The following is a 27905-nucleotide window of genomic DNA, read 5'->3' as shown; positions in this document are numbered from 1 at the left end:
TTACACTACCAGGCAAGGAGTCACTGGTGGAAACACAACCAGAACCTTGAAGAACGTTCCCTCCTTCTTCGGTTCCATCAGTAAATATTTGTGAGGATCTTCCATGGGCTGGTGTGGGCCCCACGGCAGTGGGAAGGGAGAGTTTCAGGGAGGGGAGTCCTGCTGGTCTCCTGTGCCCTTAGGAGATGTTGCAGGCCAATGGGGCTGGGAACCCATTGAGGACCCACAGCTGGGTTTTGGAATCAGAGACCAGGGTTTGACTCCTGGCTTGGCCACTTCCTGTGTGCATGGTTTTGGGCAAGAGAGTGGGATGCCTCTTAGCTCTGGTTCTGTGTCTGCCTAATGGGGACCACATATGTCCCAGGGGCTCTCCTGAAGGCTGACTTGTGTTCCCAAGACATGATGGTGTGGTGTGATGCAAATGTAAAGATCTTTTAGAAAATACACATTCTAGAAGGAATAGTCCACTTTACCTCATCATGGGGACCTTGGCCAGGGACCTCTCAAAGGCTTACTCTGTGTTCTAGATGCTTCTCCTTTTCCTCCACTAAGCCCCTTCTTCCTGGCTGGGTGTTGGGAATCGCATCTCTGCTTTGCACATAATGTCAATAACTATTGAATTGAGATGTGAGCTTGGAGAGAGGGCAATTGTTAGAGTGGCCTCTGGCAGACAAGGCCAGTCTGGGACTTCTCAGATTCAATTTAGATCGACTTTTAACTCTGGCATGGAGGATGGCTGCATACATTTACGCCTTGTCACTCCCATTTTGCAGAAAGTGAAACTGAGGTACGGCCTGTCCAGCCGGTGATAGATCTGGAAAGTCTGGCTTGCAACATGGGACACACCTTAGTTCCTGCTCAAGATTTTACCTTAAGCCAGGATCTTTCCCTGGGGTGTGTGTGGGTGGCGGGGCATTGACCCATGAATCGCCCCAAGGATTTAGAGGAGCTGGATGCTCCCCCACGTGACTCCTGAGGCGTCTTTTCTCTGAGCTGGGGCTTCCCTCTGTGGGTCCACGATCCCTGCTTGGCAGGTGCTCTGAGATGGCCTGCCTAACGTTCTAGCAAAGTGTCACCTTCCTACCAATAGGTAAGAGTTAGAAGGTCATATTCTCAGGAGAGGGGAAACTGAGGCCCAGAAAGGGGGAGGGGCTTTGCCCAAGGTCACCGTCCAGGTGTCCTTAGTGAGTGCGTGCCCCTTGTCATTTTGCCAAGCCAAGATCCTCATGAAAGGACACAACGCTCATTCCACATTCCCGCTTCCCGTCAGGTAATAAGTGTCTTGTTTAAACTGTCTCTAGGATTAGTCAAACAATCAGAGATCACAGCCAACAGCCACCCTGTTCTCTCATTACCTGGTGCCTATAATTAATATTTATAAACCAAGAGGGTGCTTGTCTTTCTTTGCTGAGAAGGAATTCAGGATTTCCAGCCAGTGCAAACATGCGGCCTCTTGTTACTCATCATGGAGAAAGAGCGGGGCTTCTTCAGCAAACGTGCTTGCCATGTAGCTGGCGGGGAAAAGGCAGCCCTGAGTTGGGGTGCAGGGGGTGGGGCGAGGGGAGGCAGGCTGGGGGAAAGGCACAGAGACCGTGAGAGGGCTAGAGTCCCAGAGACAGGGAACGTGACAATCTTGGGCAAGAGGGAGAAGGGCTGCTCACGCTCAGCGAGGAAAGAGATGGAGCCAGAAACCCCAGTGGAGTGATGGTGGCAGAGGGGGACAGAGCTCACGTGGGAGGCAGGGGGCGGGGGAGGGGCGTGGAGACGCAGACACAGACAGAAAACTTCAGAGGCAGAGAAGAGAAGTAAGTGGGAGGAGAGCAAGCTGGCAGAAGCCCATTGAGAACAAGGGGAGGAAGACAGAACATCCAGAGAGACAGAGGGATGGCAGAGTGACTGGCCGGGAGGCGGAGGTGGCGGAGTCCGTGGGCTCTCTGTCATGGAGTAGGTGGCCTCTGGCATAAAACAGGCACATAGTGGGCTCTCAGCCAGCTCATGGCCTGGCCCCCAGGAGCTCACCTAGCCCAGATCCTGGTATAAGCTCCCCAACACAGGACCTGACATCGAATAGATGCCCCACCCCCCAGCACAGATCTGGCCTATGGCAAGGTCCCCTTGCCTCGGGGTTGCCTAAGTCAGCAAAGAAGTAAATTTATCGGGGCGCCTGGGTGGCTCAGTGGGTTAAAGCCTCTGCTTTTGGCTCAGGTCATGATCCCAGGGTCCTGGGATCGAGCCCCACATCGGGCTCTCTGCTCAGCAGGGAGCCTGCTTCCTTCTCTCTCTGACTGCCTCTCTGCCTACTTGTAATCTCTGTCTGTCAAATAAATAAATAAAATCTTCAAAAAAAAAAAAAAGAAGTAAATCTATCCCAGCCTCCAACCTCTGCCTGTGAGCTGATCCTCCTCTGACCAGCAGGGGGCAGTGGAAGGAGCACTGAGCTGGAAGTCTGGGAATCTGGTTCCTGACTCTGGCTGGGAATCATTGACTTGGGCTAGTCTGTTTACTTCCTCATGCCTTGGTGTGTTCCCATACCTTAGATGACTTATGCCTCAGTTTCCCCATAGGCTAGATGAAGGTTGGTTCCAGGCAGTCCTAAGACTCCACGACTTGAGGCCCTCCTGTCTCACAGCCAGCTCAGGTGGGCCCCTTATATGGGTAATCCAGCCCAGCCACCCTCCCCGGGCTCACCTGAGCCGTCCTGGCAAGCACAGGGCTCTTCCTAGGGCTGCCTGCGGCTCTCTGATTTGCACATCAGAACCAGGGCGTTGGTGCAGCAGCTGGAGAAGAGGCAGCAGCAGTAAAGAGAGGCTCTCAGGAGCCATGAACTTGGCCTTGGGAAAGTGGATGCCGCATGGTTATTCATGAGGGCTGACACAAGGCAGTGGCGTGTGTCAGAAGGGGGAGAGGACAGAATTGGGAAGCTGGGAGCTGCCATGGTTAAAGAAAAACCAGAGACTTGGGATGGAGATGTTTAAACCAGCCCCAGGAAGCACCTTTATTTTATAGGCAGAGAAGATGGATATAACACGCTACCCCCAGATCACAGTGGCTTACAACCCCAGTTACTTCTGTTCCTGGATCTAGGGGTCAGCTGCCCTGGGTTGGGCTTGCCTGGGGGTGGTTCTCCTCCCCTTTCTGAGACCCATGGGTGAGCCTGGCACACCCTTGCCAGGGCGGCAGCAGACGTGCACAAGGTCTCTTGGGGCCCAAGCTCAGAGAGCCGATGGCCCTTTCCTCCTTCTTCTACTGGCTGAAGCGAGCCATGTTGCCAGGTTCAAGTGGAGAGGTGGGGAGATCCGTCCCAGCCACAGCGGGAGAGCACTGCGAGGTTCATGGCAAAGAGCACAGGTGCAGGGAGACCAAGGACCCAAGGCCAGTGACGTACTCTGCAGAGCACCCACCCAGCGCCGGGCACTGTGCCCAGAGCCAGGGATTCGCAGTAAACAGGCAGTCGTGGTGACTGTCCTCACAGGCTTACAGAAATCCGTGACCAGATGAATGAAGGCACAGATCATGAAATCACAGGGGGTTGGGATGGGGAGAAACTGAGGTATCACCTGCTCTGATATGATGGGTAGGGACAGCCTCTCTTGAGGAAGAGGGGTTTGGACAGAACCAGAGGGTAAGAATAAAGAGATGGACAAAGGATACAGCATGCGGAGGCTCCAATTTCAGGATTCTCTCCAGGGTGATGCTGCCACCTCTTGGGAGGGGAGCCCTGGGGATCCTAAGGGTACCCCTTTTCTCCATCACCATAGCCACTACCCTGATCACCTCTATCCGGATGACTAATAGCCTCTCCCCTGGGCTCCCACCTCCCGCCTCTCTCCTTCTCATTGGTACACCCCCATTATAATCCCTCTTTGTAAACCATAAATCCATGTCATAAACCATGAATCCAGGACTCCTGAGGGCCTAAGGGTTGCCATCCAAACCCCTGAGCCTCAGATTTTGGGCTCTGTTCAAACCATTCCAGCTCCCTCTCCAGCTTTATCTTCCTGCCCCAACCCCTTGCTCCTCTGTCTCCCACCAGATCAGATGGACTTCTAAACCCTTTCCTGCGCTCTCTCTCTTCTGCGACTTCTACCTGTGTTGCCTGGCCCTCTTGTCTGTTCAATGAATTCTTGCTTTCCTTCAGGGCCCAATTCAAACCTCAAGCCCTCTGTCAGGTCTTCCCTGACACCCTCCAGGAGTTAGCCACTCCCTCCTGAAGGCCCCCTGCCATGCCCCATTCAGCACCTACGGTGGCTCTGGCCACATGAGCTGACGTCATCTGAGGGCAGTACGATCGGCACTTTTAGGGGTTTGGTGCTCTTCCTAGACACCCAGTAGGTGAGGAACCCAGAGGGGCTTTGGATGACCCTTTGCTCCATCTCCAGCACCATAGTCTATGTCTGCCACTGGACCGTGAGCTTTTCAAGGGCTGGGGCCGCATCTTAGCCATCTTTCTGCTCCTGACCCCAGCTCAAGGACTGCCTGTATTTGGGGTGATGCTCTAAGACATTGGCGTGCTTGAGGTCACACCATGGGCTGCCCAGAGGAAATGTTTAAGCCTTTCTTCAGCTGCAGGATAATCCACACTCTGGTTCAGGTGGTGGGCAGGGTCTTGGGGTGTGTGGTGGGGAGAGAGGCCTACCAGCCCCCCACCACACACCCCAAGCAGGCACTGGCTGGCAGAGATCTCTATTTGCCTTCATGTCTAAGGTAGCAGGATTTGGGGCCACGGTCAAGGGTGGGAAAGAAGCTGTGTCTCTACTGGCTTGAGGGAAAAAACTTCCAGGGAGCAGCCAAGGGCCTGGCCCAGAGTGGGGCTCCATGATTTGGTAAATGAACTCTCTGAAGATCTGTGAATACTGCTGAGCGCCTAGAACTTGGTTCTCAGGCCTGACATTAGAGACAGCTGGGGAGATTGAAAACACACCAGAACCTTGGCTCTATCCTAGGGAACAAAGTCAGAATCTGAGGCCAGGGCTCAGGCATGTCCCTTTGGTGGCTGCCTATATTAAGGTGGTTGGGTTATGGACACTGGGGAAGGTGTCCTGGTGATTCACAGACCTGTACCCTTGAGGCTAATAAAACATTATATGTTAATAAAAAATAAAAGAATTTAAAAAGTCCTATATTAAGGTAGCCTTAGGGATTCTAACAGACAAACTTTTGAAAATCCTAATGGCCTAGAGTAGGAGAAGGATTTCTTGCTCCTGTAAAGTTCATTCTGTCCAGAGGTTATGCTCGCACAGTCATTCAGGTCCCAGCTGTTGGAGGCTCTATCATCATCAACTCATGGCTTCCAGGGTCACCTGGCCTTCTACATCTAGTCAGCAGATGGAGGATTGCTTGGGAGGATTTTACGGGCCAGCTCTAGACACGATGTACATGACTTCTATCCACATTCCATTGGCAAGAGCTCAGTCAATGGTCCCATCTCTATGCAAGGGAAATTGGAAATCTAGTCCTTGCCAGGGAGGCTGCTTCCTAGCCATACTCAGAGGGAATCATAAACCTTGGTGGCCAGATGGCCACTTTGTTACAACTTCCCAGGTGATCCTAATGTGTGGTGAGGTTGAGAACCACTGGTTCAGAGCTTCCCGGCATGATGAGAATATCATTCCAACTCTTCCCTGCCCAGTCTCTAGTGCAATGGAGCTATGGATGAATATCCTCCTGGGTGGCCATGCCTTCTAACACCATGAGAAACCTGGCTGGGAAGCACAGGGAGTCTCAGGAGATAGCCCTCTTCCCTGAGGGAAGTGCACATCAGGGAGTCGTGGAAGATGAGGCTGAAACAGAAGGAGTCAGACCCTGGAGGACCATAATAAAGACCCAATAGCATTGGTCTCTACTGTGAAGCCATCAATGGTTTGGAGGTAGGCAAGTTACAGGATGAGAAGGAGCTTTAGGAGGACTGATACGGTGGAAGGGGATGTGCAGAAGCCTGGAGGAGGTGATGCTGGTCCATTGTGTTTGGATCCAGCTTTCTGTACAGTCCTGCCTGTTCTGGGGTCTCCTCAGTGCCTGGGAGGAAAAGAGAGTGGCTAAATCCAGCCTCACCTCCAATGTCCCCTTCTAGGAGGCCTTCCTTCTACTCTTCCTGATTTGTCAACCTGAGACTATTCAGAGGAATATATTATAGTGTCTGGAAGTAATTCTATAAAAGAAATGTCTAATGTAGTATGCCATGGGAGTGCTATTGTAAGAACTATTTATAGTCTCCCAAGGGGAGGTCTTTGTGGAGAAAACACTCTTTTGTATATGCAGGTCTGGATTGTTTGAAAGGGAAAATCAGTCCTCTTATCATTAAATTCATTCACTCGTTCATCCAACAAATATTTATGGCCTCCATTTCCCGCGGCGGGAGCCGGGGACACAAGGGTGAAGAGGACAGGCATAGAGGTCCCTGACTTCATGAACCTTGTGGTCCTTGTCTCCTTTGCTTAGGATTGGAATTGTGTCCATTTGCAGATGAGCCTTCCTGTTCCTAAATGCCCCATTACCAAGACCCATTTAGGTCTTTTCAAATTCGAGCAGGATGCTGGCATCCTTTGATAGAGACCTAATCGGAACACAGACACAAAAGTACCTTTACAGCATGTGGAGTAAACAAAACAATTTTCTCTTGAGAAGGTGTTTGTAAGGTATTCAGGCTGAGAAAATTGTGCCCAAAGATGGTGAAAGTCACAGGAATAGTTTCTGTGCAGGCAATGGTTTGTTCATAATACTCAATTTCAGTCAGACTTAATAGCCTCGGCAGTTAAAAAAAAATAATGTTTATTGTGTTCCTGATTACAAAAGTAGTATGTACTCATTGTAGAACATTGAGAAATAACCAGCACTGACATTTTGGGGGTTTTCCTTCCAGTTTGTCTTTTAATGCTTACATTAGAAAAAAGTCATTATCAAGACGTTATGTTAAAAGCATTTCCTCATTTTATTAACATTCATCATAAGCATCTTTTAAAATGACTGCTTATGGGGCACCTGGGTGGCTCAGTCGTTAAGCGTCTGCCTTTGGCTTGGGTCATGACCCCATGGTCCTGGGATGGAGCCTAGCATCGGGCTCCCTGCTCAGCAGAGAGCCTGCTTCTCCCTCTCCCACTCCCCCTGCTTGTGTTCCCTCTCTCGCTGTGTCTCTCTCTGTCAAATAAATTAAATCTTAAAAAAAAAAAAAGATAAATAAAATGACTACTTAGCATTGGGATATATGATTCTATCATGATTTACTTAACTAATTCTCTGTGTGAAGCATTTAGGTTGTTTCTTTCTTTCTTTTTAAAAAATTTGATATTATAAGCAATGCTGGGATGTATGTTTTCATGCATGAAGTTGCTTCTCTGATTATTTTTCCAATATTGATCCCTCTAGGGCACCTGGGTGACTCTGTTGTTTAAGCATCTGCATTCATCTCAGGTCATGATTCCAGGACCCTGGGATTGAGCACGGCATCAGGCTCCCTGCTCAGAGGGGAGCCTGCTGCTCCCTCTGCCTGCTGCTCCCACTGCTTGTGTTCTCTCCCTCTCTCTCACTCTGTCAAATAAATAAAATCTTAAAAAAAAAGAAATTAAGTTGTCCATTTAAAAAATGGACAAATAATTTAAAGAAGCACCTCACAAACAAGATATACAGACAGCTATACACACATGAAAAGGCGTTCAGTATTGTTACTCATCATAGAAATGCACAGTAAAACCACAGTGAGATTTCACTCTATACCAAATGGTTAAAAGTCTAAATACCGACAGTGCTAAGTGTTGGCAGAGATAGGAAGCAACTATAGCTCTCATACGTGGCTGGTGTGGTTGAAAATGGTATAGTCATTTCGGAAAATGGTTTTTACTCAAGTTAAACACATACCTATGCTATGACCCAGAAATTTCACTTCCAGGCACGTACTCCAGAGAAATGAGTGTGTGTCCATAAAAAGACATATCTAAGAATATCCATAGCATCTCTAGTCATCATAGTCCCAAACTAGAAATAATCTAAGTAACCACCAATAGTTAAATGGATTAAATAAGTTGTGTTACTTTCATACAGTGGAATATTATATAGCCACAAAAGGAGAAAACTATAAGCACACACGACCACATGGGTGGATCTCACAGGTATTATAATTGAATGCAAAAATTTTTTTTCATGACCTCATTTATATGAACTTCTATAATAGGCACAATGAGTTCATGTTTACTGAACCCAGAATAGTTGATCACATCTGGGGGGAGACACAAACAAACACATGGCATATGATAAAAGCTTACAGGGTGTTAGAAATATTCCTTATCTTGATCGTGGTGGACATTACATGAGTCTAGAGAACGGGAAAACCCAGTATCAAGCTACACAATGAAAACAACTACACTTCATATCTGTACATTGTGTGGCCTATCCCTCCATCAAAAAAAATACAGAAATTAGGGTGAAATTTCAATGCTGTTACTATTCCCAGGAATTCGGACATGCCGGAGTCCAGCCTTCCCTGTCACGGCTCATCTGCCTTTGAGGATACAGAGAAGCCATAGGGCAGGAATCACAGCAGGACTGGGATTAAGTGCCACTTTGTTCATGACCACGCAAGCACCCACAGTACCAAATTCTGACTCTAGTGCGAGGCCAAGTTGGGGTTCCTATTAGCGGTGGTTCTCTAGAGAAATAGAATCACAAGGGTCTGTATATATGTAAGAAGAGATTTAGTGTAAGGAATTGACTCACATCATTATGGAGGCTGAGAAGCTGCCATCTGCTGTCTGCAGGCTGGAGACCCAGGAAAGCTGGTGGTATGATTCTGTCCTAGTCCGAAAGCCTGAAACCAGGAGTGCAAGGTGCAGGAGAAGATCGATGTCCCAGCTCAAGCAATCAGACAGGAGAGGCTGAATTCCTCTTTCCTCCACCTTTTATTCTATTCAGGTCTTCAGTGGATTGGGTGATGCTTAGCCATGCTGAGGAGGACTAACCATTGACGGAGTCCATGGATTCAAATGTTAATTTCATCCAGAAACACCCCCAAATAACGTTTAGCTAAATCTCTGAGCACCCCACGATCAGTCAAGTTGACACATAAAATTAACCATCCCAGGGTATGGGACTTTGGCTTGAGGATCCCGTGGGGCCAAGTACTCCCCTTCTCCTTGGGTCTAAGTCTTGGGGCCATATCCTCAGGTGTGCTCACTGAGCCCATCGCAAGCATAGGGATCATGCCCCAGAGCACACTGCAGGGACCTGGCTTCGGGGTCCTGCTGCTAATGACCTTGGGCTGACGGATGCCTCTGACCAGTAAGACAGTGACTTCTTCTTTTTGATGGGGTGGAGGGCATGGGAGCTATAAGGGGATTGGGCAAAAAGGGGTGTCTGGCATGCGGGGAGTGGCTGAAGCATGTCTTCCCCCTCCTGATTCCAAGAAGATAAAGGGAACGAACATTCTGAAGGTTTTGTCAAATTGTCCTCCAGAAGGTTGGCATCAATTTACTCCATCACTAAAGCACATAGGAATGTGCATTTCACCACATCTTTGCCAGGAAGGAGTATTATTATTTTGTCAGGCGGGCGATGAAGCCTCGAGGAGCTTGCTTTGGATGCCATCTCCAGGAGACTCTGGAGACTCTGACTTGTGGCCAGGTGGAAAGAAACTAGTCACTCCTGCCACAGTGGGTTAGTGCTGGGGTGGGGGAAGGAGTCTAAATCAGACCAGAACATGGCCCCAGGGAGACCAGAGGGGAGGCCCTTGTTGGGTGGAGTGACCATCAAACCCGCTCTCTGGGTACCATTCAGGCAGGTACAGACAAGCAGAGGAAGGTGGCTCAGCTGTACCCAGAATAGGCAGGGCCATTTCTTCCTACTTCAGTCAGGCTCTGTGCCCATAGGCTCCAAAAACACTGTTCCCTTGTGACCCATTCCACCCAGGTGTCTTGACGATAAACCCCCAACACCCAAGGAATCTACCCAGGATCTTATCTTTTCCTCAATATCTTCACAGGCAACATAAGCATCTCCCCCCACCCAAAACGTTTTCTAATTTCACCCACAAAAATGGTACTGCGGTTGTTGTCATTGGTATCCGACTTCTCGTGAGTTTGAACCTTCCTTCTTAGGTTTATTGGCTTTCCATTCCGTGGACTCTTCCTGTCCTGCACTCATTTCTCCCTGGAGGGTTTCCTGGAGTTTCGACTGGCCTCCAGAGCATCCCTCCCTTCCTCTGGGTGGGGTGTGGTCTCAGTCAGCACGGGCCTCTTAGATCCCGAGCCCTTATGAGTGTGCTGGATGTATTTTTGTTGGTGGTGGTAACACTTGGCATTTTTGTCTACAAGTACTTTCCCGGGAAGCTGTGTCAGCCCCGCAATTAGCTCCCTCAATCAGGAAAGCAGCTCATCGTGAGATTAGACACATCTCAGTGGCTGATTGCCGGGAATTTGGGAGAGAGCTGGCGGGTGATAATCTCCCGCTTTCTCTCTTTCTCTGTGTCTTTTTTCCTTTTTCCATTTTAAATAACTGCTTGATTGTAAAGAGGGATGATGATTCACCACTCGAGATTTCTTCTGTAACTTATTGGGGAGGTTAAGAGAAAAGAACAGCCTCACCCTCTTGCCTCTCCCTTCCCTGAGTCCCAGATCCCTTCTGTTCCAGTTGCTCCCTTGGGAAGGAAGGCAGGGAGAGGGAGGCAGGAATGCAGCCCTGCCTGGCCTTCCCCACACTGCCGGGGGGGAAAACCAGATGGCCTCCCTCCCTCTGACCCTCGCTCTGGGAACACAAAACCTAACTGCAAATCTCCTCCTACCCCTACCCCCACCCTGCACCATCCAGCTTTAGGACCTTACTTATGACTCTCACTGTCAAAAAGTACTTCCTCTATCTAACTCCGAACGCTCTTACTGAAGTTCAGTTTGTTTGATCCTAAAGAGTAATTTATTCCCTAATCTCTCTGACGCCTTCCCTCTCCCCTTCTGCAGGCACTGGCCAGCCTTTTCCTCCCTCCCTCTTTCCTGTCTTCCTGTCCTCCCTGCCTTCCCTTCCCTTTCTCTCCTTCCCTTCCTCCAGCAAATATTTATGGTGCACCTAGCGTGTGTTGTGCCTTGTTCTAGGCATTGAGCAAATCAGACACAGTCCTTGCCCTTACAGAGTTTACATTCAACTTGGGGAACAAGGCAGTACAAAATATATATACACATACATTTACATTGTGATGGTAGGTAGTGATCAATAAAAACAGGCAGAACAAGAAGGTCAATAGCCACAAGGGATGCTGTTTTGTGGTGGGCAGTGATAAGCTCTCCAAGGAGGTAACCAGGCAGAGAGCTGAATGAGGTGAGGGAGAGGATCACATGAATATTCCCCGATGAAGGAGCAGCAAGTGCAAAGGTCCTGAGGCAGGAATGTCTGGCATGTTAAGGCAGGAGCACCAGAAATGAAGAACAGAGATTTGGCAGTAAGCCCAGACACGGGCAAGGACCAGATCATGCCGGGTCTAGCAGGTCACGAATAAGACTCAGTCTTTTGTTCTACATAGAAGGAGGAGCGACTAGCAGTTTTCAAGTAGAGGACATGATTTAAGACATGATCTGACTTAAGTTTTTAAAGCCTCCTCTGGCTGCTCTCTGCTGATTAGACTGTAGAGGGGCAGGAGTGGAAGCAGGGAAATAACCCAAATAACCGCTTTTCTCTCAGTGAAGTCACCTCCTCCCTCCAGCTGACAGTAGGGGAACAAATTCAGCTGGAAGTGTCACAGGCAGCTCAGCGACTGTTCAGTGAGGCAGAGCCCAGAAGCCACCAAGGTGTAATTTGTCTTTTACAAAGAGAGGAGTTAAAAGGACAGATTATAAAATTCAGCCTAGTGGGTTTTTTTTTTTTTTTATAAGCATCCACTGATTTTTTTTCTTTCAGATGTTTTGTTGATCAAATTATATTCTTGACATTTTGGGGACCTTCTATGTTTTCCCAAATGCCGTCTAATGATGCCAGAGTGCAATTAAGACTAATTTGTTGGCAGAAATAATGGGAAGTTGTTCGGTTCCACGAAAGAAGAAACCTCAGCACTCTTATTATTATTATCCTTATTATTGAGGCCATTATTATTGCTCGAAGCATGTGTCAGGCTGAAAGAAGCAGGAGGGAAGATGAAAAACATCTGGGAAGGGAAAAGAAGGTGCCTCGGAGGAAGTCAGAGCACTTGGAGTCAAACTTCCAGAGTTTGGATGTCACCGGCACCATCTGCTCATTGTGCGACCTTGGACGAGTGACTTAACCCCACCCAGCCTCAGTCTTCTCATCTATAAGTTGGGTGTCTTAATATTGTCTCTATCATTGGATTATTGAGGAGAAACTGAGATAATTGCCAGAGATTTATTGGGGGTTATTCTATCATTCAGGATTAAGTTTGGTTGTGACAAACTCGAAATAATAGTGGCTTAAACAAGTAGATATTTCTTTCTTTCATGTGCAAGTTTTATGCAGGCAATGGAAGGTTGGTGCCAAGTCTACTCCATCAAGCCCTTAGGGACCCAGGTTCTTTCTAGCTCCATGGTTCAACCCATCATACCTACTGTGCAAGAATCAGTTTGAAAAAGGGAGATGAAGAGGTGGTCAAAGAACATTTGCCAGCTGCCTTTAAGGAAGGCTCCCAGAGCAATCACATGACACTTCCACTTATGTAGCATTCTCTAGAATTCAGTCACGTGGCCGTATCAAGTTGCAAGGGATGCTGGGAAATGTAGTCTTTATCCTGGGAGGTATTTTGTCCAGCCAGAAACTGAGGATTCTAAAACAATGGGAAGAGGGGATATTGGATATTAGGAGATAAGTAGAGGTCTCGCCCACAGGTGGGAAGAAAGAGAAGGTAGGGAGACACCCACAAATACCAGATTTTGTTTCTCCTTCTCCCTCTCTCTTTTCTCTGTAGTCAGTCAACCACCAAACCCTGTTGGCTCTACATTCTAAAATTCTCTTAAACCCACTCTCCTCCTCCACCACCTGTCTCCATGGAAAGAGCCCTAGTTCAGACTTCATCGTTTTCTAGAACCGTTACAAAGGCTCCTCACTCCCCTTCATCCCAATATGTGGGGCCTCTTTTTGACTAGTGAGTTGTCTGTGACTGAGAGCCAATGGGGTGCTCCCTGCCTACAGGATAAACTCCAATCCCCTGAGCTCAGCCTTCAAGGCCCTATAAGACAGGCCCCAGTTTCTCGTTTTTTTGCAGCTCATACACCCTTCCTGACAGCCAAGAAGACTATTTTTACTGTGAGCTGAATAAGCCACCTCCTCTTGTCTTTTTTTTTTTTTTAAGATTTTATTTAGTTGACAGACAGAGATCACAAGTAGGCAGAGAGGCAGGCAGAGAGAGAGAGAGAAGAAGAAGAAGAAGAAGAAGAAGAAGAAGAAGAAGAAGAAGAAGAAGAAGAAGAAGAAGAAGAAGAAAAGAAAAGAAAAGAAGAAGGAGGAGGAGGAGGAGGAGGAGGAGAAGGAGAAGGAGGAGGAGGAGGAGGAGGAGGAGGAGGAGGAGAAGGAGGAGGAGGAGGAGGAGGAGGAGGAGGAGGAGGAGAAGGAGGCCTCTCCCTGCTAAGCAGAGAGCCTGATTCGGGGCTAGATCCCAGAACCCTGGGATCATGACCTGAGCCAAAGGCAGAGGCTTTAACCCACTGAGCCACCCAGGCTCCCATCTTCTGTCTTTAAACTTGGTTTTCCCTCCACCCTTTCTCTCTTTCCTGCTTGGAAAGCTCCTATTCATGTTTTAAAACCCACAGCAAATGTCCTATGCCCTATATCCTCTCTCTGCAAAGTTGTTAGGACTGTGCCCCTGATTTGACTGTTTGCCCTCAAATCCATCCCTTGTTCTTTCCCTTTTTTCCTCTACCACAGGGGAAGGGGATGGCTGTCTCCTACTGGTTGTGTTTTCCAGGCTCCTGGCGAGCTGTCTTTTGGCTGGGTTTAGCAGATAAGAGACATTGGCAGGAGACTGGAGGATAGAAGGGAGAAGCTGGGGGCATTTCTCACCTTTTCGCCGCCTGGGATACATCTCTGGCAGCAGCTGCCTCTCCCATTAGACAGTGTACCCTCTGTGGTTCCAGATTCTTTTGGGCAGCCTTCCTGGGTTTAGGGGGTTGTCTAGCTCCCTGCAGGGCAACTCTGGTTTCTAGGATCTACTAAAACCATCTCCTCTCCCTATCGTTCTATTCCTAGGGGTCCTGGTGTCTTCCTGCTGTTGCTAATTTTTTGATCGTGCTAATTTAACCTCTCAACTCCTTCATCACCTGTGTAACCCATATCCTGCATTAAGTTCCCATGGTGTGAAATGCCTAGAATGGTTTCCGTTTTCTTAACCAGACCCTAAATGAGCCAAGTGCCTGGCACAGCACCTGGCAGAGAGTGCCTGTTCAATAAATATCTGTTGAATGAATACACAAAAGGAGCTTGCCCACCCCATCTAACCATGAGCTTCCCAAGCCCCTAGGTCACTGGATGTGTTTGTTGGCACACCTGTCTCCCCCATGAGACATTGTTGGTAGTTGGGAATGTAGACACAAATATCCAGGCATCCTGACTCCTGAAGATTCTACTTTCTGCATCTGGGAGCTGGGAAGAAAAAGGAAGGGGAATGGAATGGAGGGGGGATGGTGGGGCAGAGTTCTCTCAGGGTCTCCCTGCCTTTCATTTTAAACACAGGGCTTTGCTTCTGGGTTCAGGCAAAGATTTATGAGTGTGTTTAGGCAGTAACACGAGGGGACCTTTGGCGAGAAATGTTCCCTGTCACGCTCTGCCAGCCTAAGGAGGGAGGCAGCAGAAAACATGAGAAAGATTTTTCTTGAGCCGGTAGAGACTCCAACCCAACCACTGCCACACTTCAAATACCACCTGGACACACTTGGGGGAAGAGAGGAGGCTCCTGTTTTTCAGGTGGGATGTGTTTTGTCAGAGAGGGGCACTCAGATGAGTTTTCTCAAATTTCAGTCTGTTTTTCACTGAGGACAGAGCGAGGGAGTTGGAAGGATTGGAATTAGATGCTGGGAGGAGCTGTCATCTCATCCTATATGAAGATGTGAAGATAGACTCAGCGGCAGAACCTCATTATTAGCTCCTGCCAGTCTTCCTGTTCTCTCCACTCCCGCCAAGCTAGTCTTCATTTTGTCCCTTACATGTACCTCAGGGCCTTTGCACTCATTGTCTCTGTCTTCGTTACCCTTCCCCTTCATTATGGGATCCTTCTTATTCAGATCTCAGTTGCCATGCTGCCTCCTTAGGGAAGTGTCCCCTACCCACTCTTTCTAAAGTGACGGCTCACCATCAGTGAATCCCAGACCATTGCCCATTTTTTTTCTTTATTGCATATTACTCTTTGTAATTACCATAGTTCTTTATTTCCATACCTGTTCTTTTCCCATCTGAGCCTAACTGATTACAGGCTTCCGAAAGGCAGGAATCCTTTCTATTGTTTTTTTTTTTTTCCCCACTCAATCCCGGACATACAGGACAGTGTCTGCTACCTAGGCACTCACTAATTTTTTGAATGAGTGTGTAAATTAGTTATAATGCCTAAAAAAGAAAACAGAGGTTCAGAAGTGACCTTGGGTGTGCTTAGCTGATGTCAGACTGGGTGGGAATGGGAGCGAACAGGCGTAGAAACTGGACTCTAGATCACCGGTTGATACAGGAATTGGATGACACCGTGTCTGCAGTGCGCTCAACCCAGGGCCTGGCTTTTTATCAAGGGCTCAGTGAGTGTTGGCAGCTGTTAGGCTCAGATGTGCTCCCTGCTGCTCCATGTGGAGCCCCTCCTGAGCGTGGTGGGGTGGGAGGTGTGCTCTCTGGGCTGAAGATCGCTGGGTACCAGGCCTGGGCTTGAGGGTGCCTGAGGTGGCCCTATCATGGAGGCTGCTGGACCTGGGCCCAGGGGACAGCTTGCTCCGGAGAGCTGGAAAAAGACTGCCTACATGGACAGGGAGCCTCTGAGGGCCTCGCAGAGAGGCAACTGGGATTGTGGATTCTGGAGCCAGCTGCTTGGGTTTGAATCCCAGCTCTACTGTTTGCTAGCTTGGCACGTTACTTGACCTCTCTGTACCCCACCTTTCCTATCGGTAGAGTTGGGACAACAGCAATACCCGTCCTGTAGGACCTGCTCAGCTCTGTGAGGATTTCAGGAGACGCTGTAAAGCACCTAGACCAGTGTTGACAGCACCAACAACAGTGTCCCTATTAGTTCTCTGGGGGTTAAGGGCTGAGTTGGGCCTCCGTGTGCCTCCCCACCCCCACTCATTTGTTGAAGCTCTGACCACCCCAGTACCTTAGAAAGTGACTATATTTGAACATAAGGGCTTTAAAGAGCCGATTCAGGGGAAATGAGGCATTGGGGTCCTCAGCCGGTCTGACTTGTGTCCTTACAAGAAGAGATGAGACACATGTCCACACCAGGAATGCGCCCATGGAGAAAAGGCCACTACAAGACCCAGAGAGAAGACGACCACGTGTACCCACAGAGGAAGTCCACAGGAGAAACCCAACCTGATGAAACCTTGATCTTGGATTTCCAGCCTCCAGAACTGTGACAAAATGAATAATCTGGTGAAGCCACCCACTCTGTGGTCTTTTGCTATGGCAGCCTGCACAAGTGAACACACGGGGTCAGGAAACTCAGTGGTCTGGAGAACCTGTTGTGTCCTCATGCTCTGGGACCTCCCGGGTGTCGGGACAGCCTTGGAACAGTCCAGGCTTTCCTCTGCCTGGACCTTCCTGACTCCATCCACAGCCCACCCCAACCCCCCACCTCGGGGTGACAGGAGGGTCCTCCTGGATCTGGATGGAGTTCATCACTTGGCCTGTCTGTGACTTGCTCCTCCGGTCAGGGCAGTGACAAGGAGGCTGAGGGCATCCTTCCTGAGATCTGTACCCGGTGATAAGAAAGCAAGCTAGCAAGAAGCCCGCCTTCCTGGGCACCTCCGCAAACACACCGTCACGCCCATCAGTCCATGGGTCCCGGACAAGCTCTGCTCTTCCCAACGACCTTACCACTTTTTTACCTTCCAAACACCCACCGAACTCCGAACTCCGGCCTCTGCCTCGGTCCTTGGAATTTTATATTCCCCCTTCTTCAGCCTGAGCCAATCCCAGGGAAGTAAGTAGGAATGGGACCACCTGATTGGAGCAAAAAGTGCCTGGAGGCGGGGCCGAGAGGTTGACTGACCGGAAGGGGAACCCGCAGCAGTGGCCAGAGCTGGGGCTGCAGGGAGAGTCTGGGAACTTGCTGGAGGGCAAGGTGGGCGGAGGCTCTGGGAGCAGCTGGTCAGCTGGGGCCCTTGGCAGGGTCGGGAGCTCTGCTCAGCTGGTGAAGTGATGCTCTCCTCTGATGCAGCTAATTATGTTGATTGAATTTCCTCCTTCTCTCTCCAGTGCCTCCTTCTGCCTCCTCCACTCCCCTGTCTCTCCCCTCCCCTCTCTCCCTTTAGAGAGAAAGGGAAAGGTTTCCTTAATGTGACTGGTAATTGTTATGCACACAGTGTCAGATGTTAATGTGAGCTTTGATTGACAGCTAATCAGCCCATCAGCTGTACAAAAAGAGTGAATAACTCGGTAATTTGATTTCCCCTGATTCCCCTGCGTGGGATGGCAGGAAAGTCTAAATTAGCAATCAGGGAGCCCGTGGCAGATCCTGGAGGGCGGTGATGAGGAGCGAGGGGCTGCGGGTGCAGCTGTAGCCTTGTTGGTCCCAATACCTAGGGTGAGATAGCTTCTACATGCCTGGACCTGGTGCCAGAGGAGCTTTGTGAGCTGCACAGGCTAAGTGTAGAGAGACTGGGGCAGTGGGTCAAGTCCTTGCCGGTGAGCTGCCCCTTCCTCCGTGGCAGCGGGGGTGGGGGGGTGGTGGGTAGGGAGGGAAGCTTCAGGCTGGCCTCCCGGAGAGGGGAGGGGCCAGGGCTGGAGGTGCTCTCCCACTGTTGTCTAGGAGACCACCATGGAGGTAGATGGGATGTTGCAGCCAGGAGCCTCCCATCCCCCATCCTTTTGGAGCTGGTTGCCAGGGTTTCCACCGTGTGACCCAAATTCTTCCAATTCAGGGAAATAGTTGTCCCCTCACTCAGCTTCTGGCAGATTCCATTCAGGTAAAATGGAGCACAGCAGAAGCACATGTGGATTATCTGGTCCCATCGGAAGCCATCTCTGGCCCTCTTGGGCAAGCAATAGTAGTTAGACACACGGGGTCCAAGGGACCATGCCAAGTGTTTCATCTGCATCTATTGTAAAGAGGAAGGAAGACTGGGTACCTGGCTCGAAGTCCCACAGTGAGAAACTGGTAGAGCTGGGATTCGAACCTAAGGCAGCACCGGCTTCTCGGCTGTGGAAGCAGAGGCAGCATGAGCTAGAGTGTCCACTTTGGCCTGGCCTCAGGTGGCCTCTTACTCCTTAGAAGGCCTGCCCATTCCCTGTGAGGTCTTAACCCCCAGACTCTCCAGCCAGAGAAATGCCCATGAGTATCTCTAGGCATATGTGAATGTTTGTCCTTTTATAGACTGGGAAACTGAGGCCCAGGGAAGACAGGGACGGGCTGGAGGGCACATAAAGAGCTACTGACCCAGCTAGGGCTGAAACCCAGCTCTCCTGCCCCATCCTACCTGTGTCCACGCCAGACTTTCCCCTGTCTTAGCGATCCTTCCACTCCTAGCCATCCTCTTCCCAAATCCCCGCCAAATGTGGGAGCGAGCCTGGAGCTGGGGGTGGGGCTGACAGCCAGCAGAGATGCCCAGGGATGACTCTAGGTGGCGACAGCATGTTGCTGGGTAGGAGCCAGGCCTCAGCAGCATCACTTGCTGCAGGAGAGGCTCTGGGGAGGGTAGGGGGTGTGGGATGGGTTCTGAGAACGCGGTGGCTGGCCCTGGGGGCCAGAAAGGCTGACTGTCCCTCCCATCCAAACTGCCTGGCCCACCTCCAGCCTTGAAGCCCTCAGTCCTTAATTCCTTTTCCTGGGTGCAGCTTGGGTATGGTGGGGGTTGGGACACTCCCTGATGTGGTTCCCTGAGTTCCATTCTCAGGCAGTGGGCACCCATTCCAGTCCGCACTTCATGCGTGTGCACATTTAGCAAACCGGTGTGCATATAAAGCCATGTGGGTGTGCGTGAATGCTTGTCCTTGCCTCGGTGCTCACGGACCAGTCTGTACAAGTGGGTTCCCGCGTGCACACACTGAAGCATACCTTACCCATGCTCATGCGGCATGTTGCAGCCCATGTATGGGGATCAGGACCCCTTCACGGGGCCTGGAGGGGTTGGGGAAGCTGGGCCTTCTTAGATCAGCCACTTGGATGCCCAGAGAGGGATAAAGGGTCTGGGAAGAGACATGAGGCAAGAGCCACAATCTTGGTCCTCAGGGATGCTTGGAAGGCTCAGTTTAGAGGGAAGCAACAGCTAGATGCCGCAGGAGTTGATGTGAAAGCCATGGATCATGTCCTTGACCTTTACAGGGTCAAGGGTGGGGAAATGGCCTTGGGAGAGGCTGTGGTCAGATCTGAGTCAGAAAGAGGTGACGTCCAGTAGGGGTGGCATTTAGAAGACACATCCTTGGGGACAGTTGCAGAGCCTCCCCCCCCCCCTCCAGCCTCTGTGCTGGCTACTGAGAGGTGTTACCTCCATGTACGGAGGAAGGAATAGGCTCAGAGGGGGGCGAAAAGAAGTTGCTCAAGGTGACACACCTAGGAAAAAGAAAGTCGAGATTCTGCTTTATGCTGAAGCCCACCCTTGCTTCCCTGTAGGACCCAGCAGAGGTTGGCGGAGGCAGGGAGAGGAGGGGGAGGAGGAGGAAGCCAGAGTAGCCATCCGTCAGGAGCCAGAGCTTCCAGCAGCGCAGGAGGGCAGAGTGGAGTTGGATCCTCCCAGCTACTGAACTCAAATATTTACATGTCTTTCAGCCAACAAGTGTTGACTGGCAAAGTGCTGTGTGTAAGGCACCACCTCTGTGAACCACGCAGCTTACAGCCTGCTCTTGTGGGGCTTACGGTCTTTTGATGGCCTGTGCACGTACATGTGTGCCCTTGCATGTGCCCTGGTGTGTGTCTGTGCACGTGCACATGGTGGGGGGAAGTGGGCGGTGCTAGTCACAGCTCCAGCAGGAGTGATCATAGCTCACATAGATTGAGCTCTTATTAGCTCCTTCAGTCCTCTCTATCACTGTGGTGTTGCTCTGTTCTTCCCATTCCACAGGTGAGACAACAGAGGCACTGGGAAGGTAAGCAGCTTGCACTGGTTTGCATAGCTAAGAGGTCATAGGGCTGATTTCTGAACCTGGGCTGTTTGGCTTCAGGGACACCACTTTTACTCTTCATACAATAAATACTTACCAGCAAGTCAGATGGGTGCAGTGGAAAAGCACAAAGGGGAGTCTGACGGTGCAGTGTATCTGCAGGGTCTTAGTGTGCACAGAGCGCCCTAGAATTTGCAAAGTTCTTGCTGTTCATCATGGCCTTTCGTTGCCGCAGTGGCCCGGAAGGCTGGGTTAGGACCCCATTTATCAGATGGGGCTGGTGCAACTCACAAGAGGCAAGTCACATGCCTGATGTCATGCTCCCTGGGAGGCCTGGAGCTGACCACCTGAGCTCCCACTTCCAACCTGTGGGCCGGCTTCCAGGCTGTTGAGGCGAGCAGACTTTGTGCTCACCCTCCACACTCTGCAATCCCTGCCTATAGCCAACCTTGATGTTTCCTAGCGACATTTCTGTGGTCTGGCTGTTTTGGGTTGCCAGCTGTCCCCTGGGGCAGCCTGTCACACCTAAAGTGAAGGCTGACAGGGCCTCAGCTGTGAGAGGCATTTTGATTTTGCCTCTGAACTTTCCCCTTTCACTTCCTCCCCTCAATGCCAGCTGCTGCCCCCACCCTCTACTACTCTAGAAGCTGGCGGGGTCTGAGGCTGCTGCCCTGCGTCTCCTGGGGGCCGGGGCTCTGGGATCCTAGACCCATGGGCTCTATCTCTGGACTCCTGCTCACCTCCTCTTTGTGACCTTGGCAACCCCACAAGGACCAACTCTCCAGGAACACTGGGCATTTCCAGGGCGACCTCACCCTCTCCTGACCCAGTCTGACCCTAAAGGTTTATGTTCTCCTTGGGTGGTGTCAGGAAAGACCCTCCTGGCCTACTGACACTGTGCCTTTCCCTGGAAGTTGGTATCATGTGCCCATTTTTCAGATGAGGGAACTGGTGATTGGAGAGGGTGAGTGCCTTGCCCAAGGTAAGAAGTAGAGCTGACAACCCGGAACCCAGCATCTGTAGCCTAGAGAAAGATGTGCTTTCTCCATGCCTCCTTGTTCACTGCCCCTGTCCCAGAGGTTGGCTGAAAGCCCAGCACAGAGCATCTGTTTGGGTGGAGAGGCCTTCCTGGTAAAGCTCATCTGAGAGGCACGGGGAAGCTCTTGTCTCGAGTCCGAGCCTGGGTGCCTAGTGTGGGGTGAGGTGAGGGAGGGGAGAGGGGATATTTAGGATAAACTGAGTCAGAGGCCAGGCACAATGGTCTAGAGAAAAAAGGGCAGGAGGAGGTAGAATGAATTACAACACTCCATCTGTGCGTCCGTTGGTTCATCCATTCATCCATCCAGTAAGTATTAAGCACTTACACTGGCCAGGCACTGCTGTGAGCACTGGGGAAACAGGAGAGAATAAGATAAGAGAAACTTCTATATTCAGGAACTAACAACATTCAACAGGGGTAACAGACAAGATAACGAATAAAGACAGAAGGGGAGAAGGCAGGGAGGCAGATGGGGGAAGGAAGCCACTGTAGTTAGAGACAGTGTAGCACACTGACTAAGGATCCATACTCTGAAGCTAGAATACCTGGCTTTGAACCTGAACCATCTCTGTGTGGCCCTTGATGAGCTCCATGTGTCAGTTTGCTGACCCCTAGGTGGTTATAAAGTACCAAGTGCCATGCCTGGCATCTAGTGAGTGCTTCTTATTACATGGGGTGGTCTAGGAAGCTTTCTTGGAAGAGGTGATCTTTAAGGTTGAATAGGAGCCAGACATATACAGATCAGGAGAAAGAAGAACAGCAAATGCAAAGGCCCTGAGGCAGAAAAAAGTTGGACTTGTTTTGGGGAACTGAAAGAAGGCCTGTGTGGTTGGAGCAGGTGCAGGAGGGAGAGGAGATCAGATTCAGGAGGGGCCGGTCAAGTGCTCTGGCATCGAGATCACTGTCGCTGGTCAGATTCCAAACCAAGGCCAATGGGGCATCCATGAAGGGCTCTAAATTTTCAGACTTGAGTGTGCTCTGTATGGAGGGAAGTTTGCAGGGAGCCAGGAGGAGGTGGGCAGCCAACCCTAGGCAGGGCTCTGAGCCAAGGCCATAAACCCAGCGGGGGGGGGGGGGGGGGGACTTGTTCCATAAGGTTGGTGGGAGAAGTGCTTCCTGACTGTTTCTGAATCTTCTTAATCCACCAGGGCCTTGAAGGGAGAAGCAAGGAGGCCCAGAGGGGAGCTTTTGAAGGATGTTATTTTGCATCTTAATTGCATGCTAAGCAGGCCCGTGGGCAGGGCCAGCTGCAGAGCCCTAACTGCCACCAAACTCTGGTGACTCAGGCCACAGAGCCTTAAAATATTTATTTTTTGCTGCATTTGGAATTCAGTGCCTGCAAGGGAGCCACCCCTGGGAAGCAAGATGGGAAGCGGGTACCTGTTGGCAGCAGCAATCTGGAAACAATGCAGGGCTGCTCGGGTCCTGCCTCCAGAGCAGGGAGCAGTGCAGGCGGACATGCACGCGAGGCCCTCCCCGCGTGTATGGGTGGCAGGTACCTGGCTTCCTCAGCTGGCCAGCCATCCTTGGCACCTCCGGGAGATCGTGGCTCTGTCTATTACAAATTGATTTTTTACTTTATAGCCTGAGCGCCTGTTTTGCAGCCCATCTCACATTCCTTCCGGGTCCATTTGAGGGAAAAAGATCTGACTTTGAGTCCTAGACCCATGAGGCTGGGAGTGGGCATATTCTGGGAGTGTATACATACAGCTGCATTGACATGAGGCCTTGACTGTCCCCAGGGATGCGTGCCAGTGGGCTGGGGTTAGCAGGGCGGTTCAGATGGTGGAGGAGCTGTAGTTCTCTACCACTCCTTGTGGGCACTGCAACCTTGGCCAAAGCACCATACCCCACTGCCCTTTATCTGAAAAATGGGGTTAACACCCCTATTTCACATGGCTGTCTTGAGTCTTAGATGAGGTTACTTACTCATGCAAAGCACTTGGCCCTGTGCCCGGCTTGGCTTGGCTGGTTCTGAGGTCTCCATAAATAGTGGGCATTAGTATTGGTGCATTCTGTAGGCTGTGAGCCAGGCTCCCAGGGGCAGGAGACTGTATGACCTATGGGAAAGCTGACCACAGACCCTCGGACACCTGGATCCCCAGTGAAGGGCTCAGGCTGGGGAGGACAGGCAGCATCATTCTCTCCTCCTAGGCATGACTGCTGGGGGGATGGGGTGGTGGGGGAGCTTAAATGTTTGATGACTCAGTTCCAGCTTTTTTATTTCAGAGAGTCTGCTGAGGCGGGGAGCGGGGCTGGATTACCATGAAGTGCTCCTAATTTGCACAGAGAGATAAGGAGCTCATCATAACTGAGAGAGGGGGGACTGTTATTTCCAAGCAGCTGCTGCGAGCTGGTCTAGGTGAGCCAGAATCTCTGTGCTGGGGGTAGGGGGACCAGCATGTGCTCTGCCTCAGTGGCCCTGCGAAGGGTGATCTCCGTCCTGGCCACCATGGCAGGAGGTGGCAGGGGAGGGACAGATGCCTCCAGGCAGAGGTGCTTGGGAGAGAGACTTGCATGCAGAGGAGCCTGAACTCATATTCCTGAAAACTAGACAAGTTACTAGGTGTTGTGGATGCCGGTCTTGCCCGAGGGATATAAGGCTATAAACTGGAGCCTGGGCTGCCCTGTATCTATGCCCACCCCCAGGCCCTCCCCAACCCTGAACTTGACTGAGGGTCTGCAGGGAGGATGATCCAGAAGCCTTTATTCATTGGGCTTGCTCAACCTGCAGTCTGGGCTCCCACTGCTGAAAGGACAGAAAGCAGATCCTGGGAAGAATTTCTTAAGGAAGCATCAAGAGGGGCCTGTGCAATCTTAGCCTCAGGTGGCCTTTAGGGAGAGGCCTCAGGCTGATGCCTCCTTTCCCGGCTTGGAGCCCCAGCAGACACTGGCTTTGCAGGGGGGTAGGGGGTGGGGGTCGGCTGGGCCTGACAAGGAGAGAGAAGTCACTAAACTTCCTTGGGCTTGGGAGGAGGTGAGGTGGGCAGCGGAGAGGTCTAGTGGACTTCCTTCTGGGGGGAAAATCTCCTCACATCTGAGCATGGGCATTGTAGTCTCAAGAAGTAGGAGTCATCAGCCCCATTCTGCAGAGCAGGAAACTGAGGCAGAAAGGGGCAGTCTCAGGAGGAGTGCTAGGGATGCTGCTGTTCAGGCATGCAGTGCTGAATGCTGTCCCATAAGGCTGCTCCCTGTGGGGCAACTGCAGAACAGGAGACCTCTCACAGCGGTTGGGCCATCTCCCTGGGCGGCAGGAAGGATGGCTCTGCCAGGTGGGGGTCTTGGAGCCGAGCCATGTGCAGTGAGCAGGCTCATGGAAGGCACCTCTCAGCTGGTGTGTCCTGCTGCCCTGCAGGTGCCTCAGGGTGAGCAGAGTGGGCAGTGACTGCAGAGTAGGAAGAGCACTGGACGGGAATCTAGCCTCCATCCAGTTCATACACATTTATTGAGCACCATGGAATTACCCCCATTCAATTCCACAGCAGTTCTGTGAGGCGGACACTTGTTCTGTGGTTCACTAATTCTGAGATACAGTCTTAGAGGTGGGAAAGGTGTTCTGGCCGGTGGGATTATATTGGAGAGCATTTTTCCTTCTCAGTGGTCTATGCAACAGAGGCGTGTTTGATACCAACGGATAGTTCTATGAAATACAGAATTCTCCCAATTTTGCAAATAAGGAAATAATAAGGAATAATAAGGAAATAGTAACTATAATAACTAAGTGTTAATACACGTTAAAAAATTTTTTTTGAATTTTTTTATTTTTATTTTTTTAAAGATTTTATTTATTTATTTGACAGAGAGAGATCACAAGTAGGCAGAGAGGCAGGCAGAGAGAGAGGAGGAAGCAGGCTCCCTGCTGAGCAGAGAGCCCGATGCGGGACTCGATCCCAGGACCCTGAGATCATGACCTGAGCTGAAGGCAGCGGCTTAACCCACTGAGCCACCCAGGCGCCCCATATTTTTTTTTTTTTAAAGACTTTTATTTATTTATTTGACAGATAGAGATCACAAGTAGGCAGAGAGGCAGGCAGAGAGAGAGGAGGAAGCAGGCTCCCTGCTGAGCAGAGAGCTGATGCGGGGCTCAATCCCAGGACCCTGGGATCATGACCCGAGCCGAAACAGAGGCCCTAACCCACTGAGCCAACCAGGCGCCCCGTTAATACACTTTTTAAGTGTTGAACACATGCCAGTTACTAGAGTAAGAACTTTATTGTTATGATGATGATGATTTCCATTTTGCAGATGAACAAACTGAGGCTGAAGAGGACTTGAGGCCACACAGAGCATGAAGGGTAGAGCAGGGATTGGAACCAAATTCTGCTGACTCTGGCTCACTGGGTTCTGGATGCACTGGGGAGGCCAGTGAGTCTATCTGCCCTGGGGGAGAGCTGTGAGCAGGGCAGATGTGCTGGCCTGCTCAGACCTTCAGCAATGTGGCACAGGTGAGGTAGCATCACAGGTGAGGTTCCTTGGGGGTCCTTGAGGAACTGCTGATGAGAGTGGGGTGGGAAAGGGGGCAAGTCCAGTATTTTACTTTAAGTGTCTTTGCTGCTAGCATTTCCACCCTATAAGTAATTCAGTATCAAGCAATTTTGCCCTAAAGCATAAAAAAATTACCCATTGACGGGCTGGTTTGACAGTTTGTTTCATCGACTGGTTGGCAGTTTGTTTTCATTTCTCCACTGAACCTATCTTCCCATTTTTATTTTATATCAATCTTAGCCCTCATAATGGTCTGGAGATGCAAAGTTTGAACTCACATTTCATAGAGGACTTTGGATCGACTGTCAAGGGACATGGGACGAAATGCCAAGAACAAACAACAGCGGAGAAGGATTTCACACCGTAATACGAAATTCATTTATGAACATGTAGCCTAGTTTTGGGAAACAGATACTTCTGAAGGAAGACATTTTAGTAAAAACTGAAGAAGTGTGATGCTGGACAAGAAGTTGAATCCACCAGGAGCCTGGATGGCTCAGTGGGTTAAAGCCTCTGCCTTTGGCTCAGGTCATGGATTCCAGGGTCCTGGGATCGAGCCCCAAGTGGGGCTCTCTGCTCAGCGGGGAGCCTGCTTCCTCCTCTCTCTCTGCCTGCCTCTCTGCCTGCTTGTGATCTCTATCAAATAAATAAATAAATATCTTTAAAAAAAAAAAGGTCGAATCCACAAGTGAAGAGAAATGTGTAATACTATGGCCAAAAGACTCCAAAGACAGTGTATAGGTACCATCCACTAAATAAAATCAGTTATTTGCACAGCATTGCCAGGAATCTATACATATTTTGAAGGCATTCAAATACTTTGTATTTTGCAATATAGTCTTTCTTTTTAGAAATATTTTATTTATTTATTTGTTTGTTTATTTTAGAAAGAGAGAGTGAGAGAGAGTGGGAGCAGTTGAGGGGTGCAGAGGGAGAGACACACAGAGAATGTCTTAAGTAAACTCTGCAGTGAACATGGACCCCCAAGATGGCCCTCAGTCTCAGACCCTGAGATCATGATCTGAGCCTAAACTAAGAATTGGACAGTTAACTGAGCCACACAGGTGCCCCTGCAATAAAGCCTTTTATTTTTTATTTTTTAAAAGATTTTATTTATTCATTTGTTAGAGAGAGAGAGAGAACACAAGCAGGCAGAGGGTCAGGTAGAGGCAGAGAGAGAAGCAGGCTCCCTGCTGAGCAAGGAGCCTGATGCAGGACTCCATCCCAGGATCCTGGGATCATGACCTGAGCCGAAGGCAGATGCTTAACCCACTGAGCCACCCAGGCATCCCTAAAGTCTTTTAGATTTTGTTCTTCATTGTTTGTGTTTCATTATGTCCCTTTTAGGCTGTGTCCCTCTTGTGTGTGGGTTTTTTTTTTTTGTGTGTGTGTGGTTTTATCTGTGATGGCAAAATTGCCTAAGGGCCAATTAATTTTGTGGTGAAAATATGACAAAAATATATACAGCAAAGATGTTCATGGCAAAACTACCTAGAACCAGAAGGTGGGTGAAGTGACTACAACAGAATGCTCAGGAATGAGTGTTGAGGGTGCCTAGGAACGTGACAGGGGTGCTTTACAAAGGACACGACAATTGGCTCTCCTACCTCCTTGCCATCACTTCCCTCCCTCCCCTATTTCTTTGCCACTGTCTTGTACACCATCACCTTCTCCAGGCAGGGGATGAGGTCATGTGCATATATTCAAGGTGACATCAGAAGTCATGGGATTGCGGGGTCTGGGTGGCTCAGTGGATTAAGCCTCTGCCTTTGGCTCAGGTCATGATCCCAGGATCCTGGGATCGAGCCGTGCATTGGGATCTCTGCTCAGCAGGGAGCCTGCTTCCTCCTCTCTCTCTGCCTCTCTGCCTATTTAACAGATCTCTGTCTGTTAAATAAATAAATAAATAAATAAATAAATAAATAAATCTTAAAAAAAAAAGTCATGGGATCAATGTGCCTCAACTGACTATCATGAAGAAGTGACTGAAACCTCAAAACCCTACAAAGGCCAATCCCTGAACACGAGAGCCACAGACAGATACATACAGGGGCTGATGATATAACCTCATAACATGTGATGGGAAGGCCAATTAGCTTTGGAGTGTAAGGCCCCAGAGTGGAGGCAGGAATGCATGGTGGGCAAGAACGCAGACATCAAAGTCAGATAAACTTAAGTT

Source organism: Mustela nivalis (assembly GCF_964662115.1).
Source record: "Mustela nivalis genome assembly, chromosome: 10".
Lineage (NCBI taxonomy): Eukaryota > Metazoa > Chordata > Mammalia > Carnivora > Mustelidae > Mustela > Mustela nivalis.
The sequence above is the reverse complement of the archived record's forward strand: the minus strand, read 5'-3'. Positions refer to the sequence as shown.